The sequence below is a fragment of the Xenopus laevis genome, chromosome 9_10L (assembly GCF_017654675.1).
Source record: "Xenopus laevis strain J_2021 chromosome 9_10L, Xenopus_laevis_v10.1, whole genome shotgun sequence".
In the NCBI taxonomy this organism is placed as follows: Eukaryota; Metazoa; Chordata; class Amphibia; order Anura; family Pipidae; genus Xenopus; species Xenopus laevis.
In genome coordinates, this window is record NC_054387.1 from 17,212,484 (window position 1) to 17,230,092 (window position 17,609).

A 17,609-nucleotide genomic window follows, 5' to 3' on the forward strand; every position below is an offset into this window, starting at 1 on the left:
CTCCAATATCTCTCCAACATCTCCCCAATATCTTTCCAATATCTCTCCAACTAATCTCATATCTCCTTTCCAACTACTCTCTAATATCTCTCCCATGTCAGTAGTTTTCCAACTACTTTCCACTACTCTCTCACATCTCTCCAATATGTCTCCTCTCCAGCTACACAGAAACTGCTCTTACTAAAGTGGCCAACAACCTTAGTTCAGCAAAACAAAATCTCCCTTTTCATTCATTTAGATATCTGCCCAGCCTTCAACACAATCACCAACATCTTTTATTTAGTCTATTGGCTTTGTGACACTGCCTTTTTTCTGGTGTTTGTTTTCTGATGTTTCCCATACCATACCTACCTCATTGCTCCTAACTTTCCTGTTTGGTACTATCCCCCTTTAAGCTTCTTCAAGATATTCTACTGTTACTTGTGGAACAGCAATGCTCTTCTCCTTTGTAGCTTTCTCAGGGCCCAAAGCATCTCGGATGTTCTGTCCTTAATCATAGGCTCAAGTATAGAAGCCACAAAGGGTGAGTCTTGAGCAGTGCTTTTTCTACTATTGTGTGCTTATTGTGTGCCCAGAACATCCCTTCTCTGTATATTTGTATTTATATGTATGGGAAGGAGGTGCCATACTGTTTCCCTTAGACAGTACAGTATGAGGGTACAGCTTATTGTGTGCCCAGAACATTCCTTCTCTGTATATTTGTATTTGGGGGGAATCAGAATGTGGCACATTGTAGAGTAGTTTCTTCCTCTCAGTATGAAAGGGAGAAAAACACCATGGGGGGGGGGCATCTTACCTGCACACTGAATGTAAAGCTACCCCCCTCCCTGCACGCATTTAGTAGCTTTTAAACAGTCCCTCAGTATACAGGGCTTGAGGGTTGACACCCTGTGAAGCTAAAAATGGGGGTGGGGTATTTAGGAGGAAGGAGAGAGCTGAGAGCTATTCAGAGCCTATTACCATTCTGTTTGTCCCCTTGTGAGAGAGTCGCCTCCTCTATTCACATCAGTCTCTCGTTGCTCATTGTAAAGGACAGACCCTGCCGCCCCCTCTGGACTCCCCTTCACTAACAATCTGGCTTTTGTGGAGGTGTTTTCCCCCTCTGTGCCACACATTGCTAAGGGCCCTTCAGGCTCAGCTCTTCACCAACTGTTTGCTAAATTATACTTTCTCTTATCCCTCAGCAAGCAACAACTGTGCACCTACCCTATACACTTGGAGGGCTGGGGTGACTAAGAGAGTTGGGGGGGTGAGAGAGGGAGGGAATGAAGGAAGAGATGCAGTTAAATTACAATGGGAGATTGAGAGTGAATAGTGTAGTGGGTGGGGATAAAAAAAAAGGTCTAATCTCCCCAAAAAGACATCAGTTGATATATATTGCTCTATAATAATGAGTTTTCCAATGGAAAGCCTTCTACTGGTGAGTGGGAGTGAGTGGATGGAGTGGAAGTGTTAGTGAGTGGGGGTGAGAGAAGGAATGCATCAGAGGAAACAAATGGGCCCAAACTGTCTTTTTAGGGCCCACTATGAAATAATGAGGCATGCTGTACCCCTGCTACCACCAGTCAGGGTAATGGCAATTATTTTAGACCTGCTGTTTAGGGGTCATGCAAACTGGGGTACCAAGTCTATAACATTAGTGCAAACACACATAATTAATGCCTCCCTTTTGCCCCCCTGCTGGGCATGCAGAATAGAGCACTCAAGTACTGATGCCACACACATTTGTACTGCTTCCAAGCAATAAATACCCCTGTGCAGTCACACTGCCCCATCACGGTTAGAGGAGAGCAAACTCCATGTTCACTAAGCACCAGATCATCAGGCAAATGCCAATATGTCCTTAGAGAAGGAACAGAGGCTACAAAGGTGTAACTACACATGGAGGATGGGGTCACAAATTGACTCCATACCTGTTGACAGTCACTTCTTGCTGCATTGCAGTAAATATCTTGGTGTGGGGGGCACCCAATCTCCAAGACTCTAATCAAGTTTCAGTTCCTGAGTGAACAACAATACCTTAGGATCCTCAAAGACCAGGCCCGGACTGTCAATCTGTGGGTTCTGACAAATGCCAGAGGGGCTGCTGTAAGATGCCATAGACGGTCACTATTTATACTGCTGGTGGGGGGCTGCTTGGGCCTCTGTGTACTTGGAATGTCAAGGACGGAGAAGAACAAATCACTGACTATGTCAACAATTAGTAGACTTAGGAGACCTACAAAAGCCTTGAACTCTAGTGTCTCAGTTAACCCCTATCCATATTCTATAATCCCCCAATTCGTGCTGTAAATTATCTATACCATAATCCACACCCTTCCCTCATCCTCACAGTATTAGTCCATGAACTCTGCTCTAGTGGAATCCCATTCTGCCCTGACAAAATAGCCCTTCTGATTTGTGCAGCAGTGAGACAGGCAGTGAATGAAAGTAGAGAAAGAGAGACAGAAGGAGGTAGGAGAAAGAGTGTGGGTAGGAGAGGTAGTCAGTGGGAGAGTAGGGGTGAGTGGAGGAGTAGAGTGGGAATGAGAGTAGGTGAGTGTGGGAGTAAGAGAGGGAGTTGTGATAAGATATGAAGTAAGAGCGGGAGTAGAGAGGGTAAGGGGGGTAAGTAAGGAAATTATTTAAGCAGCGAGAAAGAGACTGAGTGGGATTTTGACAGAGTGAGTGGGAGATAGGGAATGAGAAAGGGAAGTTTTTGTTTGAGGAGAAAGATATATTGAGTAAGAGATGGATTGATAGGGCCCAACAGATAAAGAGAGGTGAGAGGAAAAGAAGGAAAGGTTAGAGGAAGTAACTGTGGGGAGAAAGTAAGCAGTAGGTAGGGGAGAGTGAGCGAGTAAGGGAGGCAAAGAGTGGGGATATGAGAGAGGGAGGAAGCAACATACATACATGGAAATTAAAGATGCAAAAAAAAGTCTCACATTCATTCGATTCTCGTTTTCCGAAATATATCCTATGGATCTTCCAACGGGATGAGACAGAGATGGCGCAAGTGGAAGAGTCAGTGAGTGGGTTTCTATCTATAGGGTGAGAGAGAGAAGGAATGAGGGAGCAGAGTGAAATGAGAGTTAGTGGGGATGGAGGGGTCAGTAGGTGAGAGGATTGGGATGTGAGAGTGGGTTTGGGGGTAGGGTTGCCACCTGGGATGGTTGATCCCAATGTTATTAATAGGGAAAAAAGATAAATATATATGAAGGCTGTTTTTTTTTTTCAGAAAAGGTGCAACCCTATTTGGGGGAGACATGATAGTAATATAAAGAAGCTGGGAGGGGAGAGAGAATTAGCGTGGGTGTAAGGCACTGGGTGGAGTTGATGCAGAGATGTAGAGAGAGTAGACATATGTGGAGACAAGGGAGGTAAATTGAGAAAGTGAGGTGAGAGGGGCAATAGAGAGAGAGGCAGTGTGTAGGGGAAGGGAGGCAATGAGCAGGACATGAGAATAGGAAAGAGATAGGACTAATATTCTATTGACATTCTATAGGGCTTGGGAGATAATCTTTATGATTAATAATAAGTATTTTGATACATTTATTTATTAGCCATTTACTGGAGCATTATTTTCCTGTTGTGAGACTCCCTCCTGCTGCAAGCAACCCCCTCCTGCTGTGAGCCACTCCCCCCTGTTGCCAGTCCCAGGCTTTGCGTTTCAGCCAAACTAATACAACCTATCTTCGAAAGTCATTTATTAAATTATCACTAATGTGTGTTATATTGTTGCATGACACCTTTCTCCCATCCCCCATATTGTGTAGAAGTTATGTGTGCATGCAAATGAGTGTGTAACATCGCTTTTGTTATAATCTCTGTGTGTATCAAGAAATGTCAGTGACTGAGAAAGTGTTTTACTGTACATTGCATTCATTCATTTCTAGGTATTGTTTGTTTGCAGTTGAATATGTTTGTGGGTGCATATGATTATGGATTAGGGTTATGCGAGTGCGTGTGCTTCACAAGTGTGAATGTGATTTGTTGCATTAAAAGGGATATGGTCATGGGAAAACATGTTTTTTTCCAAACGCATCAGTTAATAGTGCTGCTCCAGCAGACTTCTGCACTAAAATCCAATTCTGAAAAGAGCAAACAGATTTTTTTATATTGAATTTTGAAATCTGACATGGGGCTAGACAGATTGTCAGTTTCTCAGCTGCCGAAGTCATGTCACTTGTGCCTGTACTTAAGAATGGAACTACTTTCTGGCAGTGGTGATATCACTGCAACTTGCAGTGCAGCAGTAAAGAGTGACTATAGTTTATCAGAGCACAAGTCACATGACTGGGGGCAGCTGGGAAACTGACAATATGTTTAGCCCCATGTCAGATTTCAAAGTTGAATATAAAAAAATCTGTTTGCTCTTTTGAAAAATGGATTTCAGTGCAGAATTCTGCTGGAGCAGCACTATTAACTGAGGTGTTTTGTAAAAAACATGTTTTCCCGTGACAGTATCCCTTTAAGGATCGTTGGCATGAACTAAATGGGAGTGCTGCACACTGATTGTGATGCATCTCATCTGGAATCAGTGGCGTAACTAGATTTTAGGGCCCCCAACATATCTATAGGTTGTCCTGTATTACCAGTATAGATTTAAAATGCTCATTAATTAGAACCTCATGGGCCCCACCTGCAGCCACAGGGTCTGCTTCCTCTGTAGTTATGCCCCTGTACGTAATGGAAGTGTTACACACTGATGTGCACCAGCGTTAGTGCCAGATGAGTGCAGATTCCGAGTGCAGAGCTGGGGGAGGCAGAGTCTGACCCCATTACTCACGGGTGACTGAGCCCACAGACCCCCTGCGGGTCACGCCTCTGCTTCCGGCATATTGGTGGGATTCACTTGGCAACTGATACTTTCTGGCAAAAGCACAATGTAGCAAATGTCTGAGTGTGTGTTGGTGTGTGTGTGTGACACTAACAAGAAGTTGCAATTGTATCCTTATGTGCACGTTGTTTCAGTGAGTGTGTCCAGCTGAGTGTGCAAGGTATAGTCAAGTGACCCTTCACGTAATAAAGAGCACATTGTGGTGTGTGTGTTTGTGTTGAATAATGTCCATGATTCCCAGTGGGACAGTCTGTGCACCTGCTTTGAGCCTCACACGTGAACTACCTGCTCCATCTACACGGGATCAGACTGCCATGCTTGGTACAGGCCCCCTCAGGAGTAGTCTTTACTGGACCCTGCTTTCCTTTGTGTGGGGGTAGGGTAGAGGCGGGGGAGGCTCCCCATTCTGTGGGTTTGGTGTCGGTTGGAAGGATGAATGAATGGGAACAAATCAGTGGAGCCCTTGCAACCCCTCCCTCTCTCCCACCTCCCCCTTTCCTTCTCCTCTAGAAGATGTGGGGGCCAAGACAGGACCCCCGGCACAGTCTGGATACGACTCTAACACCTGCTCTGTCTGTGCTGCCACGCAGAGAACTATGGGCCCTTGGCTGGAGGTTGGTGTTCTGGATCCACGGGTGGGAACTTACCTTCCTTACTGGGGCAGATTTTGTTGTATAGGATGGGGAGTGTGGGGTATATGTATGTGAATATGTACATGAGTGTTAATAATAACTGCCCGGCTATATCACATGGGGGAGGCACTGGCTAATTAGGATTTTCTGCTTTTCTTACCTTTTTCTGCATTTTTGGGCCTGTTATTTGCTTTCAAAAAGAGGGCACAGGAATTCGGGGTGAATATGCGCCATTGGCTGTAAACTGATCAGGCTGGTCCTTGATCAATATACCACCAACCCTGTTACTCCTATACCCCTAACCCTGCATCAAGTGCTCCTCTTGCCCCCATACCCACTGATAAATCACGATGTGTTTCTGTAATTCCCCCATACACCCTGAGGCTGTATCATGTTCCTCCATCCAGTGTCGGACTGGCCCACCGATACCAGGTGTCAGTGGGCCCTCATGCTGCTAAACATTTGGCCTATTTTATTCCCATTCCCTATTTCTATGAAAACAAAATGGCTAAATAGATGGAATAATAGATTATAGTATGTAGAGGAAAGAGACTAGGGGAATAAAGGTCGAGTGAGGAGAGGAAGAATAATATTACTGAGAGTGGGCCCCTGGTCTATGTTTTTTTTGGTGGGCCCCTGGTCTACGGTTTTTGGGTGGGCCCCTCTTTTACTTTTACCACGTGCTTCCATGACCCTCCATACCCCTGACACTGTACCACGTGCTCCTGTTTGCCCCCCATCTCTCAACATTATCACCCCCTGTCAGTATAATTTCCCAAATTACTTCCCTACGTCTCTTAAGGGATCTTGTACCCTGGGACTGGGAGCTGTTGGTCCCTTGGACAGAGAAAGGGAACTGTGGACATGGAAGAGATATTGGGATTTATAAGGTTCCAGTGTTTATAGGAGCAAATGTCTGGTCTACTGGTAGCCAGACAAGAGGTAAAGGGAGCCCCTATTATCCCCCTATTATCAGGGCATTGGAAGGAATATTCAGCACTAGGTAGTACATTGGTAGGGTTACCTTATTGTATCTGTCTTGTATGGATGGCAATATCTATATAGCGTCCTCCAGATTGGGCTCAGATGGGCAAAATTGTGAGGTACATGCACTGGACTATCCCCTCCACAGTCAGTATTGGGGACTCTGCCATTCACCCCTGGTAGGTTACTGGTTATTCAGCCTGAAATGTCTTTATCCCCACCCATTAATGTCTGAATAATTGTAATTCATGTGGCTGAATAAAGGAGGTTTGAACTAGAATCACCTACCCCTTATATCACATAACACCCCATTGCACTAGTGCTTAGCACCTTATTAATGATCCTAAACTAAAGATATCTATTTGCACATTGTTTCGGGGGATATTGGTTCTTAGATGAACAAAATTTGCCATAGAAGTAGCCAGGTGATGATAATTTGCGGTACTTGGTTCTCGGAGCACAAATTTATATTCATCTCAGAAGAGAATGGAATGAAATATAAATTGTGCATCGTTTCACTTTCAAATCGCCCTCAATCTTCCCTGTGCCCCTATTAGTGTATCAGTGTAATATCATGTCATATAATGTAATATAATGTAATATAATGTAATATTTAGCAGCATAACAAAAGAGTATCTGCGTGACACAGTATCAGCTGGTTGGTGTAACTATATATAATGGTAACACACACACATACTCTCTCTCTCTCTCTCTCTCTCTCTCTCTATCTCAAGGGCCCTGATTTGGGGTGTACTGGCTACAAGGTCCCCTTTTGGGGTTTACTATCTACAAGGGCCCTGATTTGGAGTGTATTGGCTACAATGTCCCCTTTTGGGGTATACTAGCTACAAGGGCCCTGATTTGGGGTGTACTGGGTACAAGGTCCCCTTTTGGGGTGTACTAGCTACAAGGGCCCTGATTTTGAGTGTACTAGCTACAAGGTCCTTTTTTGGGTTGTACTAGCTACAAGGGCTCTGATTTGGGGTGTACTGGGTACAAGGTCCAATTTTGGGGTGTACTAGCTACAAGGGCCCTGATTTTGAGTGTACTAGCTACAAGGTCCTTTTTTGGGGTGTACTAGCTACAAGGACCCTGATTTGGGGGCACTGGCAACCAAGTCCATTTTTGGAGCAGCCTGAAACTGTAACTGTTCTTGGGGGGTAGCAGGGGGACGGGTCTAACTCATGCCCCGCCCCACAACTCCCCTGCAGACTCAAGGACACATATCGCTGATGGGATTTGGGCAATAGAAGGGGATCAGGCCTCCTGGAGGTGACGTCACTGGGTGCCCAACTAATCCTCTAGTGGGAGTCAGTGAGTGGGTGCTGAAGGGCCGGCAGGCTGGAGAGACACAGGAGGCTCTAATCTCATAGACAGGATCAGATCAAGTCCGGTGCAAGCTGGAGGCCCCCACTGGAAGGCAGATCAGGAGGAGAGGGATAAATTCTGCCAGACCCCTCCCAGACCCTTTATAGAGGCGCTTGGAGTGAGGAGGAAGGATTGAGGCGAGGATGCGGAGGATACAAGATCTCTCCGGAGTCGGGCGGGGGAACCCCTCGTGTTTGATGGAATTTTCGGGCTTCGCTCTGCCCTCAGTTGCCCCAATATCTGCACATGGGAGAACCAAAGCTCACACCGGGGTAGAATGGAAATCACAGCGGGACTTCTTGCTCCTTCTACTGGTTCAGGTTTATCCTTCCCCAACTGTACTTCTTCCCTACTGACCCCAAACCGTGTTCCCTTCTATTCTCTCCCTATTTTCCCCATTCTTTAATCTCCCTCAAACCACATGTCCCCCTCACTGCCCAACGCCATTATTGGCCCATTCTCCTCTCCCCCGAAATTGTCCCCATCGCCCCCTCCTCTGCTCTGATTCCTTTTCTTTTCCCTATTTCTGTCTTTCCCCAAATCGTGTCCTTTTACCCTTTGATGTTCCCTTTCCTCCTCCGCTTATTCCATCAGTTCCCCTTCCAATTCTTCCAATATCCCGTTTTCTTCCCTGCTCTCCCCCCATGGTACCCACTAATGTCCCCCAGCTGTGTCCTCTTTACTGCCCTTCATGTTGTCCTCGTTTTATCTTTCCCCATCGTTTCATTACCCTGGTGTTCCTAAACAGTGTTCCCCGCCCTGCTCCCCCCCCCCATGGTGTCCCCTTCTCTTCTCTCCCCATCGTTCCACTTTCAATCTCTCCCGAAATCTTGTCCTCTCTCCTGCCCAACCTCACCGTGTCCCCTTCTCTTCTCTCCCATCATTCCCCTCTGCCCTCATCACCCCCTTTCCTGGTGGACCCAAACTGTTTTTTTCTCTCCTGCCCTTTCCTTTTTAGTGTCCCCTTTTTAACTACACCCCAATCGGTCTCCCCTTGCTGCTGCCTCCCCCCCCATCATATCTTAACCCCGAGCCACTGTACCTTTCTCCTTTGCCTCTGTCTCATCTTTATTAACCCCAAGTCTTTCCCACTTACTCCTCATCCCACAGATTTCTTCTCTAATAACAGGCTCCTCTCCGCCCCTCACCATCCTGCTCCTCTCCCGAATTAGTGTTCACCCACATTGGGGTCTTCTCTCTTTTCTATTTCTCCATTCTGCCTTACATACCCCTACAGGGACTTCTCTAACACAGACCTTTCCTCCTGCAGCCTCCCATGGGCCCCCTCTCTCAGTGACGACCCCTAAATCCATTTTCAACCAGAAACATTTCCATAACCTACACCAGTGCCATTCTCCCAACCTGCCCCGACCCTCCGACGTCCTGCTGTTCCCCTTCTATTTATGTGTCTGTCAGTCTACCTGCTATTCTGCGTGTCCCCCTGAATCTGACCCCTCCCCCCATTTTGACCCTTGGGGGCTGCCTGCTTATATACACTGTGTCTGTGGGTGCCTGTATGTTGGGGTGCAGAGAGATTGTGGGTTCCTCAGGGTCAGGCCTGGTGTTGCGCCCTATACGCAGTGACCTCAGTAACAGGTAGCGATGGACGCGTTTGGAGACTGAGACGCTAATTGATGGCTGCAGGTGTGGTGACGTCACTGGTCAAATGGTGACGCAATTTCAGCGCAGGATAAATTTTACTTTGATGCTGAGTTGCAGTTCTGGGTTTAACCACTGGGTCTTTGGGAGGAAATATGGACGGATGAGATTGTACTGATTTCAATGCTCAGGAATATATATATATAAGCTATGTGTCTATATCCAGTCTGTGTGTGGGGGGGGGGGATATATGAGTGTGAATGGGCATATGAGTGTGACTGCCTAGGTAGGACTGTGACTGCTTCATTTTTATTTCTATGTGCTGTGCAGACAAGAGACAAACAGACAGACATACACATACAATAGTTGTCCCTATACAGAATAGATATGGAGTGAATATTTCTTAACCACCCCCCCCCCATTCAGTTATTACCCCAGATGAATTCTCCAGCTCACGTTTTAGTGGTTATTCTGATTTCCTTGGTTAATGCCACTATCCCTTCCCCTTGTACCCCTGAATCCTACTGTTCTGGAGCCTCATATTTCTTCTCATTGCCTCAAATCAAACAGAGACACATCAGTGCCTCCCCCACCAGCCACATGGAGCCCCCCTCTGCGTGTTCACAGTGGACCTTGATTTAATGTCCATACAATTAAGGCACGCGGTGAATGCCAAGAGAGGGGCTTTATTGCTTCAGCTGAAGGAGTCTAGCACTTGTGTCCAGCCTGAAACCTATTCCAATACTCATGAGGTCTCTGTTGCCAGGTATTAGGTACCAGCTAAACGCAAAGAATATGGGGACAAATATCAGGTTTTTTTTAAACCGAATCATTGCTTTTGGGGCCTGCCTCTCTACCCCATTGTGACATCAATTAATCCTGTTACGTATTTCAGGGGCAGAGAGAGTGATATTTGTGTTTGGGGGGTACCAATAGGAGGCTTTCAATGCAAAAGATTATAAATATATACCTATATATATGGTGGTTGGGGTGGTTAAACCTCTCTAAGCCTTCACTATTCTCTATTTAGTGATGTCACAATGGGCTAATTCAACTCTTGCTAAAATAAAACTACCACCTACTCTAAAATTCCTTTGAAGGGGATTCTTGGGTGATCTGTCAACAACAACTGGGGGGGGCACAGATATAATAATAATAATATGTGATTTGCAACATAGTAGTTGTGGTAGATAAAAGACACATCCATCATGTGGAATCATTTGCCTGTGTTTTACCAGATATACTTACTGGCCAAGTGACCCTCCCAGCACATCTCTCTACTTTCCTTCACTAACACCAACTCTATAATGAGGGGATGAGCAGAAAGCCAAGGAGGAGCCCTCTCCCCATTTTTATCATACAGGCCCAGAGTTTGCCTGCAGATATGGCACTGAATGTTGGGCTGTGTTATTATTTGTATGCACTAATGATGCACGGGTTGACCATCAGTTGGGTGGGTTTGGGTTGAAATTTGGCCAATCAATGCGGGTTTAGCGTTGAGTGTGGGGCAGACTGGGGTAAGTACCAGTTGGTATGAAACGCGTAAGGCGGAACATCAATGGGTCAGTATGCCTAATCTTTTACATTTTGTACCTAATAAAAGTATTGATTTTTAACTTTGAATAGAACTCTTTGGAGTATATTTTTTGGATATTTGGGCCCTTGTGGACTGGGGGCTATGTTCCAAAGAGACTTTGGCCCTTGCGACTGGCTCTGTAAATTGCAGCTTTTTGAGCATTATTACTACAGACTGGAGAAGTATCATACAGACCTAGAAGACACAGGTATGGGTTGGGCTTGGGTCCTTCAAAGGCAACATTTTGCTGGTTAGGGTTGGTTTGAGTTTTTCCTGACCTTCACATCACTAGTATTCACACTGATATTGGTGCTGGGAGTAATGACCCCAACGCTGGCGCCCTCTTGGGTATCCCTATTGAACAGCTGGGATGCCACCTCATATTTCTATTTCTCTCCCCGTCCCAGTCCAGGTTGGGTCAGACCATTTCCAGGGGTAGGATGATGTGGCAGATGTAGGTGGCAAGGGGGGTGGGATCAGGGGAAGTTTTGGTCAGGGGCCACATATCTCTCACAACTGAGGTGAGAAATTTGGGGGGGGTTGAATGTTTTAAATATATATATATATATATATATATATATATATATATATATACACAATTCATCAGTATGTGTATGTATCATACAAATGTGTGATGGTATATGTGGGTGTCTGTATGGGGGGGGAGGAGCTGGCAGTCTGTTCTTTCTCTGTACCTTCTAATATCTCTCTTTCCTTGTTAATTTTACAAATAAATCAATTATTCAAAAGAACTGGTGATGTCCCATGTCATTTCTTATTGGTTGCACTTTATTGTGGGGGTTTGTATTTGGCAGTCTGTGGTGCCCCCATGCTACATATACACAGCCCCCTATTTCACAAGCCTATTGAATGGCAGCACCTCCTGGCACTGATACACCCAGGCTCAGAACCTCATCCCTATATATATGGGCCATGAGCTCCTACAGGCATTAGGGTAGGACTATATTGCTGGGGCAAGTTAGTTGTTGAGTTCGGGGGTTCCCACCAGCGACTGACAGTCTGGGAATTGTAGTTCACAAACAGCATGTCAAGGCATGGTGGGGGTAACTCCATTAAGGGAGGGTTGGATGTACCCCAATTCATGGGAGATATAATAAATCATTATCCATTTTGTTATTAGCATTAATGAATTTCAGGTTTTATCATTATGCTCCTTCAACAGAACCATAATTTTCCTTGGTTCAACCAAATCAGCTGGGACTCACACTCATTGGGTCACGCAGTTCACCAGAAAGAAGCATCACGAGTCAATTTGGGGAAAAAAATCCAGTTTATGGAACAATGAACTGACAGGCAACCTATGTCCCCCTCAAAACAAGCTTCCCATGTTCTTTGCATATTTGTATTTAACTATGAATGCAGTCCTTCGCCGATGACTGATAGCTATTTTATATCAAATGCAGAGTGCTGCAGTGATTATCCTTTAAGCATTTCCTCCCATTGCCTGCTGAAATAACTGGCACAGTCCAGAAGGAACCGCACATTTACGGTGACACCAGAAAAGAAGCATCACCAGCCTCAACAGTTGGCCCTAAAGCTGCTTAAAGGCATTAGTGATCTCTAGATAATCAAGAAAGTGCTCTGTGAGCAATATAAAGGTATAATCACCCAGCCAGTCTGCGGAATGGTACATGATCATTAACATATAGGATGGCAGATTGGATTCTGAGCATTATAATCCCAGCATATAGTTGAAGCTGGTGCTTTGAGTATTATCTCTATCCACCCCCATCCACTGGGCAGAATGTAGTGCAAATGACACACAGATGAACAGTAATTTTGTTTAGCCAGAGTTTTACACAGCATAGCAACTCCAGGCCAAAAATGAGAGGAAGAACAAGGCCCGGAAGAGCCCCTTGCCCTCAACACTAGCAAAAGCGGTGCAGGAACATCGAGGCAAAAGCAGCCAGTTAGAATGTGAAAGAGGGGAACAGACATGAGAGATGTCCTGGAACGAAGGACTGATATTTAGGGTGAGGGAAGGGCACATAGGACTGGGAAAAGGGCACAGTCTAAACTCTCTAGCAAGTGCTGGAAGACTGGGAATAATGAAGTCAAAATGAGTTTGATTTAGATGAATGTCCTTGAGTTGAGCAAATCTAAATCCCACATTACAACAAATACAACTAAATATTTAGAATGTTTAAAGTAACGGCTGTCCATGAACCCCTACAGTTTATAATCTGATCTGATGCTTCCCCTCTACTCAACACAAAACAATGCATGCAGGGACCCTTCCTACGTGAACCATGAAAAGCGCCATCTCCTGGTCAAATGACAGAATGCATTTTCAGATAGCATTATAATTTACTATTTGTAGTGTTTCTCAATCCACTCAGGTCTCTTCATTATAGGTACAGAGCTCCCTAATCCTTTTAAGTATCACCTTCATAGATCCAGAGCTCCCCAACTCTCCCAGGTTCGTTCTCCATGGGTACCGAGTTCCCCAACCCTCACAGGTCTCTCCTTCATAAGTAGAGAGCTTCCCAACTCTTACAGCTCTCCTTCATGCGTGCACAATTCCCTATTCCTTACTGGTCTACAGAGCTCCCCATCCCTTACAAATCTCTCTTTTATGGATACAGAGCGCTCCAATTCTCACAGGTTTCTCCTTCATAGGTACAGAGCTCACTGATACCGACAGGTCTGATGTTTGTGGGTACAGAGCTCCCCAACTCTTACAGGTTTCTCCTTTATGTGTACGGAGATCCCCGTCCCTTACAGGTTTCTTCTTTATGGGTACAAGTTCTCCCCAATCCTCACAGGTTAACCTTCATGGGTACAGATCTCCCCAATTTTCACAGTTCTCAACTTCATGGGTACAGAGCTCCCTAACCCTCACAGGTCTTGTCTTACAGAACACCCCAAACTCTTACAAGACTCTCCTTCAGGTACAGAGCTCCCGGAGATAGGTCTAAGGTTTGTGGGTACAGAGCGTCCCAACTATCCCAGGTCTCTAATTTATGGGTACAGAGCTCCCCAAATCTTACAGGTCTCTCCTGCATGTGTACAGGTCCCTTCATTATGGGTACAAGCTCCCCCTAATCCTCATAGGTTTCTCCTGCATGGGTTGAGAGCTCCCTGACACCCGTAGGTCTGACCTTTATGGGTACAGAGCTCCTAAACCCTCACAGGTGTCCCATTCATTAGTAAAGAGCCCCCCAACCTCATAGGTCTCTCCTTCATGGGCACAGAGTTCCCCTATTCGCATCTTTCCGACCCTCACGTAACCAGCTAGGTACTTGTTAAAAGATAAAACAAAGAAAGAACCGCTACCAGCTACAGAAGGTAGTGTAGTTATAGCTAACAGCTAAAGACAGGCATACATTCAAATGTAATATTAGTCTTAATAAGTCATTAAAATACATGTCAAAAAAGAAGCAATCGTTTTACCTTATTCCTACCTAAATGCTTTTCTTGCTTTCCCTCACATACAAACCTACTCACCCTCCTGGTTATGTATCTGGCTGATTAGTAAAGTTTTTTTCCTGACCAACATAAATTATGTTTAGTCTTTCTAGTAAACTAGAGCCCTGGCAACCATCCAATCAATGATAAACTGTGAAAGAGCAAGTGTTCCCCCTACTGGAGGCCAGAGGCATTACAAGTCTAACACTGCTGGCTGGTTCAATGTTTAACTCAAGATTTCCATTCCTAAGGAGCCTCACAAGCTCTGGCCCTGACATTGCCTATTGACAGGGCTTTGTGGTTATATAGAATGGTGTGGGTGAATGTATAATTAACTCTCTGGGAGGTGTCCAGCCTACGCTTAGGGTCACAATGAGAGGGGGGGGCAGCCGGGAATCAGTCTGTGTGTGTGAGAATTCTGAACCTTGTAGTAAGAATCAGAACAGATCAGAATAATCATGTAGGCACATCCTGGCAGTGGCCCTTTTTGGTCGGGTGCAAGTGGATGGCATAAATATACATAAATGAAAAGTACTACCTCCAACAGTGATAACAAAACTAAGGTCCTAGAGATGCCATGTTAGTCAGTTGCTCAACCCTAAACCAACCTTAAAAAGAAGGTGCAACACATTGTTAGCTTGACCGCATTAGGTGCTTAAATAGTCCTTTCTTAAGTAGTCACAATTGGGAAAGAATTATCACTAGAATGTAGCTCTAGATTATTAAGCACTAATGGGAACACCTCTGTGTCCCCGAAAAATAAATAGAAGCTGCTGAGGGCCCCACCTCCTTAAACAGAGCCCCGCTGTGTAAGGAGACACAGTATGGATTCATTTAGAACTGTATAGTTTGTATCCATAATATCCCCTTTTCCCCATGCACCACTAGAAAAGACTGCTGTAAACAACAGTAACCCTGTATTATCAGAAGTGACTCTTGCTACAGTTTCAGTGGCTCAGCTGGAGTATTGGGGGTCCGCTCTGAATCTGCTGCCCCACTGCTCTTCCGCTCCTTCTCTGCCTGCACCCGGAAGCAGTTACCACTCAGGTGCAGGCAGACGTAGTGGATTTATACAGACTTATATATCGGCTGGCCCTAGCCTAAAAGTTTTTATTCCTACAAATAAACTACCGACCCTTCCTAAAGGAGAAGAAAAGGCTAAAACTAAGTAAGCTTTATCAGAAAGGTCTATATAAATACAGCAGTAAACCCTCAAAGTAATGCCGCTCAGAGTCCTTTGTCAAAAAAAACAGCACATTTCTTTCCTTCTATTGTGTACACATGGGCTTCTGTATCAGACTTCCTGTTTTCAGCTTAAACCTCCAGGGCTAGGGCTTGAGCATGCTCAGTTTGTTCTTCTCTCCCTCTCCTCCCTGCTGTAATCTGCGCCAAGGCCAATAAGTGAGCAGGGAGTCTAGGGCAGGAAGTGATGTCACATCAAGCTAATATGGCAGCTGTATCCTAAACAAACAGATAGAGTTTCTAGAGCTGTTTACTCAGATATGGTAAAGAATTCTGCAGAATAAATGTAGTATTATAGCTTGCACTATTGTGGCTAATCTATTGGCAATAAGTGGCTTCTGTATCTTTCCTTCTTCTCTAATCAGATCTTCCCTTTTCTCTATTTCCATCTTGTGGGCTGAACCCCACCCACAGCTCAGCCCTGGAGTAGGTGACCTTGGATGAAGTCAGTGCAGGTAGAGATGAGATAGGCTGGTGGCAGCCTGTGGGTAGAAATTTAAATAATGGCTAATGCAGAGCAAACTGCGGGTATATATATATATAATACTCAAGTTTTAGTGAGTCATGTGACAAAAATGGCTCTGTTTATAACTGATGACATCACTAAGAGCTGTTTATAAGGATATTCATGGTGTTTGTGTATTATATCCTTATATATATATATATATATATATAAATATATGTGGAATTAAAGCTGGGTGCCTACATATTCTCTTGTATTTCAGCCTTGCTAACTAAAGACACCCTCGGCTGCCTGCCCTACAAGTCCCTGCATTGCTCCTGAATACAATTTGCCACAGTATGGAGCAGTGGCAACGGTGGGAGAGGATGAGGACACACAAATGGAACACGGCTGCCACCTTGAAAGAGACAGACACAAAGGAGTTTGCTTCATGGTTTAATACAGAATAGAGAAAGCTTGATATAGAAGAACATGGCATTAGTATAAGCCCTGAGAGAAGACAGGGAGGAGGGGGCAAAAGGGCCTTTGTTACAACCAGACAATACCATCAGCATGGGCCGCCCACCCCGTGCCCCTCATATGGGCAAGCAGGTCAGCTAGCCACAGCTTTGCCTGGTTCAGTAACCAAGACCCAACTGGGTAACATGCAGGGTGTGACCGACTGAAGGTGCAAAGGTGCGGGAGTGAGGGGATAGGAAAGAGGGGCCCTAAGCAGTGTATGGCAGGTAAGGAGGCGCTACTCATCTTCCTACATTTAACCCAGAGATCCCTGAAGTGTTAACACTATGAACGAGGCCTGGTTACTGCCAGAAGCTGCCGGCCCATTAGCCAGCATTAGAAGAAGAGCATCAACTTGCAGTACAGTGTGGGCAGATAAAGGGATTTTTTTTTCAATTCTCTTACTGCTCTCTTAAGCTTTGGGGTTTCTGAATTAGTCGACTGTTTGTAAATATCACCGGTATGCGGTTGCTAGGTTCCCGCTTACTCTAGCCACCAGGCAGTGATGTGAACGAAAGACGGGAATTAGAACAGGGATAGAGAGCCGCAAATAATTTAAAAACCACAGAAGTCCAAATGCAGATAGCCTTGCATTATTTTGGGTTTAACCCCCTCCCCCCCCCCAATAAAGTGACCCCTGTTGTGTAAGAGAATTCAGAAACAGGAAAGGCATATACAGTAATATAGTAAAGTTGCCCTGTCTGAGCAGCCACAGAATAAACATGATTGGCTGCTAGCAGTTACTACATACTGTATGCCATAAATCCCAGGGACCTCTCCAACAGTCCTACAAGCAATAAGCATGAAGGAAACCATCTGGGCCTACTGAACTACAGTTTCCAGCACCTCTTGGCATGAGACTGCTATCAGGGGGTGCTGGGAATTGTAGTCAGCTGCCGACAGAAGGCTACTGGTTGGACATCACCTTTGTGAGTCGGGGAACGGCAGGGGGTGTTGCGCAATTAAACACAACCCCATTGGACAACTGTGTTTCTCCGT